This window comes from Schistocerca nitens, chromosome 5, assembly GCF_023898315.1.
Source record: "Schistocerca nitens isolate TAMUIC-IGC-003100 chromosome 5, iqSchNite1.1, whole genome shotgun sequence".
In the NCBI taxonomy this organism is placed as follows: Eukaryota; Metazoa; Arthropoda; class Insecta; order Orthoptera; family Acrididae; genus Schistocerca; species Schistocerca nitens.
In genome coordinates, this window is record NC_064618.1 from 259,668,015 (window position 1) to 259,684,864 (window position 16,850).

The window sequence follows — 16,850 nt, forward strand, 5'->3', positions numbered from 1 at the left end:
TCATCCTGGTGACGAACACATTTCTCCAAACAAGAGACCAGTTGAAACTCCCTGGCAGATTAAAACTGTGTGCCCGACCGAGACTCGAACTCGGGACCTTTGCCTTTCGCGGGCAAGTGCTCTACCATCTGAGCTATCGAAGCACGACTCACGCCCGGTACTCACAGCTTTACTTCTGCCAGTACCTCGTCTCCTACCTTCCTAACTTTACAGAAGCTCTCCTGCGAACCTGCAGAACTAGCACTCCTGAAAGAAAGGATATTGCGGAGACATGGCTTAGCCACAGCCTGGGGGATGTTTCCAGAATGAGGTTCGCAGGAGAGCTTCTGTAAAGTTTGGAAGGTAGGAGACGAGGTACTGGCAGAAGTAAAGCTGTGAGTACCGGGCGTGAGTCGTGCTTCGGCAGCTCAGATGGTAGAGCACTTGCCCGCGAAAGGCAAAGGTCCCGAGTTTGAGCCTCGGTCGGGCACACAGTTTTAATCTGCCAGGAAGTTTCATATCAGCGCACACTCCGCTGCAGAGTGAAATTCTCATTCTGGAAGAGACCAGTTTGTTGATACAGTCATTGTAGAATATTTGACTTTGTTGATGAAGCCACAACCTCCTCTGCTTGCGCGCTTCATCACTCTCCAGGTGTAAGTAGGCTGTTTAGGTTTTTTTATTGGTAACGCCACCTCTGTATAAAAAAATCACTGGCTGTGCTGTCTGCAGTCTGTGGCTGCTTTGCATTGTTGTAATACTCAACCATTGTAGTGTTAGGCAGCTGGCTGTGAACACCGCGTAGCGTTGCGCAGTTGGAGGTGAGCCGCCAGCAGTGGTGGATGTGGGGAGAGAGATGGCGGAGTTTTGAAATTTGTCATGAACTGCTATATTTATATATGATGATATCAAGGTAAATACATTGTTTGTTCTCTATTAATATCTTTCATTTGCTAACTATCCCTATCAGTAGTTAGTGCCTTCCATAGTTTGAATCTTTTATTTAGCTGGCAGTAGTGGCGCTTGCTGTATTGCTGTAGTGGGAGAAACGAAGATTATTGTGAGGTAAGTGATTTAGTGATTTGTGAAAGGTATAGTTTATTGTTAGTCAGGGCCATTCTTTTGTAGGGAATTTTGAAAGTCAGATTGCGTTGCGCTAAAAATACTGTGTGTCAGGTTAAGCGCAGTCGTATGTAAAATTGTTCAAAGGGGACGTTACATATGTCGACCCTTAGCCTAGGATACCTCACTGGAATCTTCTGATTTTTTTTTCTTGTAGTTTGTGTAATTAGTGTAGATTTTGTTTATTGCTAGCGCGTAATTGTAGAGAGAATCTCCTTTGTACTTGCAGTCTTTCATTGTTCTACAGTAAAACAGGTGTGGCACGCATGTAGATTTGCACCAAGTATTTCGCAGCTGCAATTAACTAGATATTATTTTCAGTGTTATGTTAATGTGTTTTCTTATTTTTGCTCTTCAAATTGTGTTTTTCTGTGTTATCGTGTGAAATACTGTGACAATAATGGCGTGTGAAAAACGTAATACTAGGCTCCAAAGTAAACTGAGAAATGACAGTGAAAACGAAAGCAGTGTGTTAACGCCACCGAGTAATGAATTAACTGATGTTCAAAGTAGTAATTTGGTAATTGTGCATAGGGAAATGGAGCGGGCGGCAAACAATGGTGTAGACAGTGAAACAATTAGAGAACAGGGAAGCATTATCGATCGATCGGTCGGCAACAGCTCGCCTCAGGAATCCGAAATGACAGGAAACAATCTCGCAAATACTGTAGATTCAGGTTTTGGGTCCTCACAGTTTTCTCAAATAAGTCAAGACACATTTTCTGCTTGTCAAAATGTGAATGTTTCCGGTGCAATTTCACTGCCGAAAAGCACTGAGGAACATGTTTCAGACACCAATGCATTGTTATTACAGTTAATGCAACAAATGGGACAAAAGCTACAAAAGTTAGACACAACACTTGAACAAAATCAGAAACAAATGGGACAAAATCTTCAAAAGTTAGATACAATGGAACAAAACCAGAGACAAACACAGCAACAGTTAGACACAATGGAACAAAATCTTCAAAAGTTAGACTCATTGGAGCAAACTCTTGAACAAACACGTGAGGATTTAACTACTGAGTTACATCACATTGAATCGAAATGTCAAAAAATCTGTAATGACGTAAAAACACAAATTTGTGAGCATTTCCAACCTATTTTTTCGCGTCATGAAAATGCACTACAGAATCACGAAGCAGCCATAAAAGAACTGCAAACTACTGTTCATGAAAATCATGAGACCTTGCAAGCTAAATTTGACTCAGTTGCATCTACCGATTCGGTTACGCAACTTGCAAAAACTCAGGAAAACTTGAAGGACACAGTAGATTCGATTTCAACACAAATGGACACTCTGAAACTTGGTTCAGAAAAACACACTGAGGAAATGTGTTCACTATCGGAGAAAGTAGCCGAACTTTCGGATCAGGTCACTAACTTATCTACAAAGGTAGATGATGATCTGAATGACACAAGACCTGTAGCCTTCACTGACACAGAAGAGTATGAACAAATTAGAAAATTCAAACAAAATCAAAATCAAATCAATACACTGTACAAAAGAGAAATCCGGGAAGTACAAGATCAGTTGACGCAGGTAATACAAGAATTACATATTTCAGAGGACACTCGCGCTCCACTACGGGAAGAGGGACATAGAAATACGGAACAGACACAAAATAACAACACAGGGCACTTCGGAAATTATGAAAGAAATTGGCAAGGTACATCGAATTTTGAGATGGAACCGCCGAAACGACGTAACAATGACCGACATGCGACTTGCCGACATGATGATTTTGACTATAAGCTGTTCATTACTACACGTAAATTCAAAACATTCAAGAATTCTGGCAACGACATTCATCCACAAGCATGGCTCCATCAATTCTCTCATTGTTTTCCTCCCAACTGGTCGTTAGAGCACAGATTAGAATTTATGTGTGGCTACTTAGAGAATGAACCAGCTGTAAGAATGCGATCGGTCATTCACGATTGCCACAGTGAAGGAGAATTTTACCATGCCTTCCTCTCAGCGTATTGGTCTCAAGCTACACAAGACCGAGTAAAACATAGCATCATAATGATGAAACGTTTCGAACAATCTGAATTTTCCAGTCTTATGAAATATTTTGAAGACATGTTGCATAAGAATCAGTATCTTTCAAACCAATACAGCCCCTCAGAACTCATCCGCATTTGCTTAATCAAATTACCTGAACATTTACGGCATATTATTTTGGCAGGACGTTGCAACGACGACATTGAAGCTTTTCAGGGACTGTTACAAGAACTGGAAATTGACACTGACAATCGCGGAACACGAGAACAGGAGCACAACAATTACAGGTCACATCTGTCACAATTCCGCGATGACAGAAATAATACACCGACAAGGCTATTCTTATAACGTAAATCGTGACCAAAACAGACACCACCCGTATGACAACCGTTGGCAGAGTAGTAATAATTACAGGGAAAGATCACCTCTCCGCGGTAATGACTATTACAGAGACAATCAGAGAAACAGACAATATGGGAACCAAAATAATTATTATTGCGGGAGACAGAATAACTTAAGACGCAACGGTCCAGCGCGCAGTTACGATTCAGGGAGAAATTCTCCACCACTTAACCGACAAGAAAGAAACTACAGGAACTACCAACATGACGACAGACGATGTGATCGTAACGACAGACCTGAATTGCATGAGAACTGGCGGGATTTAAACAGGCAGGGCCCTCTCGTCACGGTGAATTTGTAGAAGTTAGGTCTCCAAATCCTAATAACGACGCGCGCCAACAAAGAGACAATGGGCAATGACTCATACTGCAGGCAGCCACAAAAAACACGTATGAAACTAACGACGCAGCTGCCGTAGCTAGTAATTACGTAAAAATGGAAGACATTAGGGACATCTTACTCCAAGAACACGACGTAAAACATAACAACATTACATATCCTGTGATTCACATTAGAGTAAATGACGTAAAATTTACGGCAGTACTTGACTCTGGCAGTCCCATTTCAGTAATCAGTGAAACAGCCTTTAGCAAATGCAACAAATCGAACGATTGCCCCACACTTCCGTTACGAACAATCAAGGGATTTCAATACCAATTTCGTGTTCGTGAGCATACTAAATTTTGTGTTAGACCATACGTAATTCCGGCGCATTATAGGGACCGTGTTAGAACAGAAATACAATCTATGCTTGATGAGGGCATTATTGAGCCTGCAGTAAGCTCATACAACAATCCATTACATGTTGTTGAGAAGAAAAATGGATCGATCAGGCTTGTCTTAGATTCGAGACAAATCAATACTATCATCATTCCTGAAACAGACAGGCCGCAAACGTTGGAAGAACTTCTTCAAAATTTTAATGGTGTAAACGTGTTGTCTTCCATTGATCTCAGATCCAGCTTTTATCAGATCGAACTTCATCCAGAATGTAGAAAATACACAGCTTTCCTTTGTTTCGGCGTTTGTTATCAGTTTCGGAAACTTCCTTTTGGTTTGAACATTTCTTCAGCAACATTCATTCGCGGGCTAAATTCCATATTACCTGAGTTCTTAAAACGTCACATCACCTTATATGTGGACGATATTCTAATAGCAGAAGCTTCATGGGAACAGCATAATCGCATCCTCAACAGTTTGTTACGTATTTTTGCAGAATCTGGAATTACAGTTAACTTGGAAAAGTCTGAATTCGGTAGGTCAAAGGTGAGGTTTTTGGGACATATTATTTCTTCTGAAGGCATTCAGCCGGATCCTGAAAAGTTAGAAGCAATCAGAGCCATTCCAGTTCCATCCACAAAAAGACAAGTCCGCAGTTTTCTAGGTCTCGTAAATTTTTACCGTCGTTTTCTGAATATGCAAATCCTTGTTACACCAAAACTTTGTTCTCTCACTGGAAAAAATACTATTTGGAACTGGGACGAACAAGCACAGTTGGAATTCAATTCTTTGAAAGAATCGTTACTTAACGCGCCAATACTAGCTCATCCAGATCTGTCACAAGATTTCTGCCTTAGCACGGATTCTTCTAAAGTCGGTCTTGGTGCCCATTTATTTCAAGAAGCCACAGAAAATGACACTACTGTTCAGAAAACCATTGCTTTTGCTAGCCGAGTGCTAACAAAATCTGAAAAAAATTATTCCGTTACTGAATTAGAAGCTTTAGCTATCGTTTGGGCATTTAACAAATTCCGTTTCTTTCTTTCTGGTAAGCACGTAAAAGTATACAGTGATCACCGTGCATTACAATTTCTTATGTCTTCAAAATTAAATCATGACAGGTTAAAACGTTGGGCATTGTTTCTGCAAGAATTCCGCTTCACAATAGTCTACATTCCCGGCAAGGAGAACATTGTTGCGGACGCACTGTCACGCGCACCGGCTGGACTTGAGAAAAGTAACACTGAAGGCAACCTCGAGAAAAATTTCAGTATTCTTTACATTCAGAAAGTCGCCTTTGAAAACTTCATCACCACATCTTTAAAGGACATTGCTCATGAACAAGATAAAGATCCGATTTGGAAAGACATCAAAAGTAAATGGCATGAAAAGACACACACTCAGATTCGGCATTATTACCTGGTTAGAAACAACATACTCTTCAAACGCTGCACTGTTGATGACAAGCTATGGGTACTTTGCATTCCAGACGATTTTGTTAATAAGCTCATTTGGTACATTCATTTCAGCTATGCACATTTTGGCCCACGAAAATGTTATCATATTCTTCGAACGACTTGTTATTTTAACAATATGGAAAAGAGAATTCGAAGAGTCTTGTCTATTTGTAAACTTTGTCAAAAGGCGAAACCATCTACTATCTCCCATCGTGCTCCGCTGTTTCCTATCATTCCTTCTAAATTAAAAGAATTTGCTGCTGTTGATCTCTTAGGACCGCTTGTCAGAACATCTAATGGATTTTCGTACGTTCTAGTCGCTGTTGAACTTACTTCAAAATTTGTTTCTTTCACTCCGTTACGTAAAGCCACTGGACGGTCTGTATCCAACGCCTTTGTTAAAAATTTCTTACGTGAAGTTGGACACGTTAGTAAAGTCATTTCAGATAACGGACCGCAATTCAGATCTGCTGTTTGGTCACGCATGCTTCGCAACCATAAAATCAAACCTGTTTTTATTTCATTGTACTTACCACATTGTAACCCCTCCGAACGGATTATGAAAGAAATCAATAAGCTTTGCAGACTTTATTGCCACAGAAAGCATCAGCATTGGGACAGATATTTACACTTATTTCAAAACGTGCTGAATGAAATGCCTCATGACTCCACTGCTTTAGCATCTACTCTTGTACTGAAGAATGAAAAACCACCGAACAGAATCAGAGAGCTTGTACCTTTCCCGAATACACGTAAACTTCGACACAAAGACATAATTGATTTGGCTATTAAAAATATAAAATCTGCAGCAGACAAAAGGAGAAAACTACACGGTAAAGCAAATGTAAAGAAATTACATATTGGTCAGAAAGTTCTCATTAAAGCTCATTCATTGTCACATAAGAAGAAACACTTGAGTCACAAATTCTTTCTAGTTTACAATGGACCTTACAGAATCCGACGTATACCACATGATAATTGCGTGGAAGTTGAAACTCTGCGTACTAGGAAGAGTAAAGGTTTACACCACATTTCACATGTAAAACCGTTTATAGAAAGGTAGTCTGCTTTTTAACTTTGTCTTTGCCATATAACTTTTCACTTTACATTACTAGTATGCTTTGTCAGACTTAAGAAACTGTTAACATGCAACAATGTTTGAAGTTAAATATCCAGTCAAGAATCAAGAGAACTTATTTAAACAGAAATTACGAATGCATTGTTATTGTGAACAGACGACACAGTGTTATTGTGTGTGTGCATTCTTGCTTGTTTGTTGCACGATTACGTAACGACTATAAGGCTCACATACTTAGAACATTTACCAGTACTGTTAATGAGATTTCCATGCAATATTTTGGTTTACTTGAAAATACATTCTGGATTTAAATTACTTTCTGTGAGATACCAGATGACACAGTGGTTAGTTTATGTGACAGCTACAGGATTTTATCACGACGCTACTAATGAGTGACATTTACAATGTTGTTTTGGCAGTGTATCTGTTTTATATCTGCAAAATTTTTCTGAATTCTTCTGGAAAGTAAAACATGTTTTAGTATTTAACTTTTGTGGTATAGCTACAATGAGACAGCCTTATCCGTGGCACAACAATACGTCACAGCACAGTACTTTCTTCATCACAACAATAAGCGTAATAACTAAGATATCTATACGCAAAACATTTCACTTTTGTTTATCATGAGGTAAGTACATTGACTTCTGCAGAACTTAGCTTTCGGAGGACGATAACTACGAGACTTCCACAGAGATTATCTTACAACATGACGCACAGTTTAGCGCTACAGGACACGTATTTGAGTGATTAATTTTGTACTTAAAACATTTATTTTTAAAGATTTTTGAATTGCAAAGAAAGTTTTCCGTGATACATTTCATTCCATTGCTGTAATCTGTAACACCTGCGGGTATAATTACATTAATCCTCAGGGGGTACACGCTTACTTTGTGTACCATGTGTTTGGCAAGCACAAGGAACCCTAGCTAATGTGGTATTTGCTTATACAACTTTACACATCGGTACCATTTTTCTCTAACACACAAATTACACAGCTATCTGATTATTTACCTGAGAGAAACAAACATTTTTTTACTATATTAGTGACAGATGTTTACGTAATTACACAGTTGAATAATTTCACACTTATGAAATTGTATTTTGTCAGTACTTTGTGAACTGTTCATATTTTTTCAGAGCCATTGTGGTACTATGAGAGCTTTGAATGATGTATTTGGTATGGGATCATGATTTTTAAAGTACGTTTGAGGTTGATGACACTATTGAAATGAGCAGAGAATTTTTTTAGGTTTTGAAACTATTGGAGGAAGCTACGACGATTTTGAGAGTTGACTGAGGTGTTATGATGTTATTTTTACGACGACGATGTGTATTATGCTGTTGAGGTATGTTTATGGTCAAGAACTTGATACTATATGAGGAATTTGATTATGCTACATATTTCATATAATGAAATATTAAAGAAGCGTCGACGAATATATATATGTGTAATAAGGTAAGGAGTAATGAGTAGCGGTTAGGGACACTGACTTGTGAAAAAGGATGTTGGAAACCAAGAATCGTACTTTAAGAGGTAGGAAATGTGTGTAAATGCGTAAATGTATCACAATGCTGGCGAAAATTTTTTGGACGCTGTTATATTTATAGGATTTTGTTTCTACAGATTTGTAACCCAAATTCTTGACCTGTGAAATATTTTTATATGAGACTGTCACTGTAGCGGAAACTGGTGTCGTAAATATTTCGGTAAGAAAGTTCAGTGACCACCTGCACGTAATGCGTCGTGGGCACCCAGCGGAGCGGCCAGGTGTGCCAGCCGCCTTGAGAAAAAGCCATGAGGTGGTAGAAAAAAAAAGGGAGGCCATTATCCTCGCTATTGACGTTCCTTTGTAGAAAGCATCGCAAAAACGACACGGTCGAACTTGAAAACATATGATTACACTGTGGAGCTCTTAATTTAAGATATTTACAGAAATGCTTAATGAAATGACGAGAAATATTCTTACATCTGCACACCTGATTAGGACATGTGTCTATCTACGAGAATTGAGAGAATTTCTACTAACTTACGAAATGCCTCATGACTACTGAATGATTATTTTATGCTTTACTTTGTACATAGTTGCTTATTTCATTTGATATCTGGTTTCCAGCTGTCTTGCAGCATTGGTTTCATAAAATAAAATTAAATGCATTTGCTAATGTGAACACTTTCTGTCAACAGATCTATTAAATAATAATTTTGTAATCCACATTCTAAAAAAAAAAAAGGAGCACTTGGAAAGGAAAGAACAATAAGAAGGGACTAGTAACAGTAACTGCACACATAATTTTCTTTTCAAGTACATGGTAATATTTTTTTTACAATAAGTTGTTGTGGTGCACCACTTTAATTACATAGACATTAAGATGTGATTATACATTTCCCTTATCTGCATTGTTATCTTTAGTGTACTATATTTTTTTTTGCTTGAGCTTTGTCATGTTTAGGCATAAGTTATTTCATTTTTTGCTGCTGTTTGCCAGGCATAGTGCTACTGAATTTTAATTTGTGTTACTCTTCTAAGCCAGTTTTACTACTGATTTATTTTTCTTGTTTGCTGCTCATTGCCTTATATTAGTTGTAATTTATGCTGCTTGCTTCGCCATTTGTATTTTTGATCATTGCTGTTTGTGTTAATTGTTTTGTGCTGCTGCATTGCCTCGTTCCTTAGTTTAGCATCTGAGCTCAGTAGATTTAAGTTAGCTTAAGAGGGGGTAGACTATATAAGAGACTGCGTTGCGATGAATTGGAAGAAATGCATTGAGAAGTCATACGAAAAAAGTACAGAAAACAGGTATAGATAGGACTTTTTGGAAATAGTGAGGAACGAAGGGAGATCTCCGAGAAGTAAAGAAAGTTTTGTTTGCAAAATATTGCAGTAAAAGAAACCCTGTCCTTTCCTTTTGTGTTATCCCACTATGTGTTTGTGTACCCTTGTGTATTTGTTTTCTTCCTGTCTGTGTAGTTTCATAGAATTTTTTCTTCTTCTAATACTAAGCTACATTCACTATGATGAGGAATACTGTTATCCTCAAATATAATTGGCATTAATAATATGTTATTTACCTTGTAAATATGCTTTAGACATTATTTATCCTATTTTGTTTTAGTGCTCATATGTGAAGGTGATGTTTCAAAAGTTATTCTGATCTTTATGTATGTACTTATGTCATTATTTTTGTAACACTGATGTATATGTTTATTTCTATTCTTTTGTAAAGCCTGTTTTACTACAAATGTTATCTGTATTGTTATGTTCTTTAATGATGTTTTCTGTATCTTTGTTATTGTATTCTCATGTTATAAAATTGTAATTGACACCAGTTCATCAAATTAAGTAACTTGTAAGTTACATCTCACTGCACACGTTTCTGTTGGTCATAGTATATGGACAATATGTGAGAAGTAGGGACTGTTAGTGTTTGCACGTGTGTTAATAATTCAGCAAGGGACGGGATGACAGCATTGCTGGTTCTAAGGACAGCTCCAAAAACTTTGTGAGTGCACAAGTGGTGGTTATGGACTTGCTATATTCTCCGCAAGACTCTTCGATGGTGATTGTGCACCTGCACAGTCGCAACAGATGGCTGCTGGCCGTCTCTACAAGGACTACAGTGGGTCTGCATCTTTGATGGCCCACCAATACCATTATTTCTACAAGGACTGCAGTGGGTCTGCACCTCTGGTGGCCCATCAATACCGTAATCTCTACCAGGACTACAGTGGGTCTGCTCTGTGATGACCTACCCATCAATACTCTTCAAAACTTCGACTGACTCCGCTGTGGGTTTACTCTGTTGTGGCCCATTACCTGTCAGCATGCCAAGAGTCAGCACTGTCTTTCCGTTGGAAGGACAACGCTACTTCTTCAAGACTGCATGGAAATCCACTACTTCCGTGTGGATTTTCTTTTACTGCTCAGACTTTGAGAAAAACACTGCAATATGATGAATGATCAGGACTGTCTTTATGGACTGTGAGAAAATTTTACCTTTTGACCAACATTGTATCAATAAGTGTGTGCATTAGATTTCTTTGTTATTGTAATTACGATTATGAAAAATTTTAACAAATATGTATTGGCCAGTGCCCAAAAAAAAATTTGTAAAATTTTTTGTGGGGAGCATGGGGGCTATGTAAGTAGGCTGTTTAGGTTTTTTTATTGGTAACGCCACCTCTGTATAAAAAAATCACTGGCTGTGCTGTCTGCAGTCTGTGGCTGCTTTGCATTGTTGTAATACTCAACCATTGTAGTGTTAGGCAGCTGGCTGTGAACACCGCGTAGCGTTGCGCAGTTGGAGGTGAGCCGCCAGCAGTGGTGGATGTGGGGAGAGAGATGGCGGAGTTTTGAAATTTGTCATGAACTGCTATATTTATATATGATGATATCAAGGTAAATACATTGTTTGTTCTCTATTAATATCTTTCATTTGCTAACTATCCCTATCAGTAGTTAGTGCCTTCCATAGTTTGAATCTTTTATTTAGCTGGCAGTAGTGGCGCTTGCTGTATTGCTGTAGTGGGAGAAACGAAGATTATTGTGAGGTAAGTGATTTAGTGATTTGTGAAAGGTATAGTTTATTGTTAGTCAGGGCCATTCTTTTGTAGGGAATTTTGAAAGTCAGATTGCGTTGCGCTAAAAATACTGTGTGTCAGGTTAAGCACAGTCGTATGTAAAATTGTTCAAAGGGGACGTTACACAGGTAAAGTCCTCGAAGGCGTCCTTTGAGTTGTAGAAACAGATGAAAATCGGATGGAGGCAAGTCGCTGCTGTATGGGGGATGATCGACGACAGTGAACCCAAGTCGTCGGATTATTGCAGGTGTCGCAGCACTTGAGTGTGGTCTGGCAATGTCATGCTAAAAGAAAAGGTTCTCCATGTGTGGAGGAACTCTTCGAATTCGCAACTCTATTACAGGATGCTGCAAGCTGTTTCTCACGCAACAACATAGTTCGTTACACACCGTCATGATACACGCTTATAGTCTGAGTCCTCTAGCGACAGAGGGCTTTAAATAATAGACATGAAGAATAAAGATGTAAACGTTAATACCGCTAGTTTTATTTAAAAAACTTCAAACGTTTTCACATAAAAAAATTCGGAGACATTACTTTTCCACACGCCCTCGTACTATCCCTCTCATCAAAGCACTTGAGGCCAGCAGAGTTAATGGGTAGATTTTCTTCATCATTACAATCACTGAGATTTTTAATAGAGATATTCCGGTTTTACTCTCCCTTTTCTTGTGATATGTCATCGCATGTAGTACGTTTTTCGATCACTCACTTTGATTTTCGGCTTTCGTTCGTTTATCAGGTACAAAAAGCTTACGAATATCAATTATTTTTCCAACGTATACACTATGCTTTTATTACACCTCATAATGCACAAAATATGATGTCCTTTAAAAAAAATCAGTGTGTCTTTGTTTCGCTTTACCATTATACACTGAAGAGCCAAAGAAACTGGTACACCTGCCAAATATCGTGTACCGCCCCGCGAGCACGCAGAAGTGCTGCAACACGACATGGCATGAACTCGACTAGTGTCTTAAGTAGTGCTGGAGGGAACTGACATCAGCCAGCCGCGGTGGCTGAGCGGTTCTAGGAGCTTCAGCCCGGAACCACGCGACTGCTACGGGCGCAGGTTCGAATCCTGCCTCGGGCATGGATGTGTTTGATGTCCTTACGTTAGTTAGGTTTAAGTAGTTCTAAGTTCTAGGGGACTGAGACCTCAGATGTTAAGTCCCATAGCGCTCAGAGCCATTTGAACCATTTTGGAACTGACATCATGAATCCTGCAGGGCTGTTCATAAATCCGTGAGAGTACGAGGGGATGGAGATCTCTTTTGAACAGCACGTTGAAAGGCACACTAGATATGCTCGATAATGTTCATGTCTGGGGAGTTTGATGGCCAGCGGAAGAGTTCAAACTCAGAAGAGTGTTGTTGGAGCCACTGTCTAGCAATTCTAGGCGTGTGGGGTGTCGCATTGTCCTGCTGGAATTGCCCAAGTCTGTCGGAATGCACAATGGAAATGAATTGATGCAGGTGATCAGACAGGATGCTTATGTACGTGTCACCTGTCAGAGTCGGATCTAGATGTCTCAGGGGTCCCATAGCACTCCAACGGCACACCCCCCACACCATTACTGAGCCTCCACCAGCTTGAACAGTCCCCTGCTGACATGTAAGATGGATGCATGACGTTGTCTCCATACCCGCACATGTACATCCGCTCGATACAACTTGAAACGAGACTCGTCTGACAAGGCAACATGTTTCTATCATAAACACTCTAATGTCGGTGTTGACGGGCCCAAGCGAGGCGTAAAGCTTTGTGTCGTGCAGTCATCAGGGTACACGAGTGGCCTTCGGCTCCGAAAGCCCATATCGATGATGTTTCGCTAAACGGTTCGCACGCTGGCACTTGTTGATGGTCCAGCTTTGAAATCTGCAGCAATTTGCGGAAGGGTTGCACTACTGTCACTTTGAACGTTTCTCTTCAGTCGCCATTGGTCCTATCTTTTTCCGGCCCCAGCGATGTCGGATATTTGATGTTTTAGGGGATTCCTGATGTTCACAGTACACTCGTGAAATGACCATACGGGAAAATCCCAAATTCCTCCCTACTTCGGAGATGCTGTGTCCCATCGCTCGTCCGCCGACTATAACACCACGTTCAGACTCACATAAATCTTGATAACACGCCATTTTAGCAGCAGTGACTGCTCTAACAATTGCGCCAGACACTTGTTGTCTTATATAGGCGTTGCCGACAGCAGCGACTTATTCTACCTGTTCAGTTTTCTCTGTATGTGAATACTCATGCCTATACTAATTTCTTTGGCGCTTCCGTGTATGTTTCCTCAGGCAACTGGCAAGTACGCAGATTTCAGAAATAATTTCACACAGGAACTGCAAAGATACAGTTGTACTAAATTAGGGCTACTCGTTAGTTCTGACAGTAGCTAGAAACCTTAACATAGCTAAGAGCCTCTCCCCACACATTGCAGGTTCTCTGATGAGAGTAACCTTTTGCGTCAAATACGGTTCGACGAGGCTTGGCAGCTCAGACTAGCACTTTTTGTCCATTCTTCAATAATTTCGGAAATCGTCGGATTCCGTCTCCTTCAGTAAAAAAGTGTGGATTAATTTCTTACTTTGATAAGTCGTTTACCTACCCTTAGTTTTGTCTCACCTGTTTATGGAGTCAATAATCCAAAAAGAACAGTCTAACCAGAAGCCATTTAGAGCAACACAACCGCAACGAACCTAATAGACAGCGACCAATAGGAACAGGGCGGCGCTGTGGTCGCTGAGTGCCGTTTATTGGGCAGTGTGGCGGCTGCCACGAAGTTGGATGGTTGGTTGGTTAGTCGACCGGTACATCAGTGCACGTGCAAGGTTCTTTACACAGGGTGTCCCAGGAGGAATGGGATTTGACAGAAATGAACATTCGAAGCAAATAAGTGTAGTGAGCATGGGCTCTAAAATGCGTGCCTTAAGAGCTATGAACACTGCTTCATATTCGACACTGAAGCAAATCTCTTCCGCGGCAAGCTTTTTACTTTACTTTACTCCTGGACAATCTCCGCCCACTCTGCTCTACTGGCTGTCTTGGTTCTCCGTCTTCTAATTCCCATTCTTTTCAAGTCCTCCTCCACGTTGTCTAGCCATCTGGTCCTTGGTCTGCCCCTTATACGCCATCCACCTGGTTTTCCTTTGAAAACTTTCTTGATTGTGCTGCTCTCCGCCATTCTTTCTACGTGTCCCAACCAATTTAGTCTGTTACTCTTTATTTCTGTCACGATATCTGGTTTGCTGTACGACTCTCTGATCATATTATTTCTGATTCGCCAAAACCCCCTACCATTCACTTGCCCGAAGATTTCCCTAAATATCTTCTTTTCCCATCTCTGCAACAACTCCTCATCATCATCAACTCCTTGTATCATTGTCCAAGTCCCCTAACCGTACATCACCACAGGCCTCACTACTGTACGATACACTGTCAGCTTCAGATTCCTACTAAGGCTTCTTGCTTTAAATACTTTCATCAGTACGAAGTAGCTTCTGTTATCAGTTGTAATCCTTGTATATATTTGTTCTCTCATATTGTTAGTATAGTGTCTAGGAAGCCTGCGTACTGGGTTCGCTAGACAAACAATGAAACACAATGAAACAAGTGGTATTAATGGGTTTTATTACAAAAAGAAAATTACAATAATTAACTTTGGCAATTACACAGATGTGTCGCAAGCAAAGGGCGACATACAAAATAATCAGTCTTCTTCAGTATAGACAATCCCAAGTCAGTGCTACGTAGAGAGTACAAGCGAATGGACTAGCGTTGATGCTGCTACTGATGTAGCTAATCTGGAAGCTGCTATAGAACTGGGCCATCACAAGTCGGTAACGGCGCTTATGTCCTCTTCACATGGGGACCGCTGCTGTCGCGTTATCGTCCTGGAGTGAGGACCAGTCAGCGAGCGATTGGCTGACTTCTTCATACAGCTTTCTCTTCCCTGTCATTCCCGACTGGCGTGCCGGCGCTTCCTTCTTTCTCCTTCACTATACCTTCTCTTAGATGTTAACATATATTTTGACTTTGACTGATTAATTGTCAGCCCCATCTCCGCTCCATATCTTTCTAATTTTTCAAGTTTTTCTTCCAGGTTCTGTTTCCTCCTTGATAGCAAATCAGTATCATCTGCAAATGCAAGATCCTGCATCACTCTATTAAACAGTGTTCCGACAGAGTTGCCACTTTGTGTCTTTCGCGTTACCCTCTCCAAGGCGACATTAAACACAGTATGGGAGTGCATATCACCCTGTCGCAATCCTTGGTTAGTTTCAAATGCCTTTGAGAACGTGTCCTCTACCTTTACTTTACATGCTTTATTCTCAAAGTCATTTGAACCAGTCTTATGAATTTGTTGGGTACTCATGCGTCTTGCATTGCCTTCCAGAGATGATCCTTTTTGATACTTTCATAAGTTTGTTTGAAATCAATGAAGAGCTGGTGGACATCGATGTTATAACATTTTTCAAGGATCTGTCTGATAGTAAAAATCTGATCTGTAGTGGATCTATGAGTTCCCTAAACCACACTGATAGTCTCCTAGATGCTCTTCTACGTGTGTACTCAGTCTCTGCCCATGATTTTTCCTAATTCTGTATATACTATATATAGCAGTGCAATTCCTCTAAAATTCTCACAGTCAGCTTTGTCATGTTTCTTATGTATAGGACAGAGTGCAGCCGTATTCTACTGTTCCGGCATATTTTCTTTCCGCCGTATGTCCATTATAATCTCATGCAAAACCCTTATTAGTATTTCTCCGCCATATTTTATCGTTTCTGCTGTAATATTGTGTTCCACCGGCGCTTTATTGTTTTTAAGAGTCTTGATACTAGCGTTAACTTCTTTCAGTATACCTTCCTCGGCAGTTTTAGTTTAGTTTATTTTTAGTTATGTCATGTTCCATAGATCATTTTCCCGATTATTTATCGATATGATGTGGAACAAGTGAGATTACAAGATATTTACACACACATGTATAGTGAAATTTTTAGTTCTACACATGTAACTACAGTTTCCTGGCACTCTTCTTCTCTGTTTACTTCCTGCTCCATGTCTTCTACCACAGCAGCATGTACTTCACCTTCGTTTTCCTATTCTGTATCTAATAGTTCTCACCTTCTTATACGATCATTAATTCAAAAATTGTTATACAACAGTCTAACCAGACGGCATCTCGAACAACACAACCGCAACGAACCTAACATACGAGTTTATAAACAGCGACCAACAGGAGCAGGGCGGCTGTGGTCTCTGAGCGCCGTGTATCGGACAGTGTGGAGGCAGCCACGAAGTTGGATGCATGGTTGGTTGGTCGACCGATACATCGATGCATGTGCAAGGCTCTTTACACAGGGTGCCCCAGGAGGAATGGGATGTGACAGGAACGATCGTTCGAAGCACATAAGTTCGGTAAGCTTGGACCCTAAAATGCATGCCTTAAGAGCTATGAACACTTCTTTTTTGACACTGTGAAGCAAATCTCTTCTACGGCAA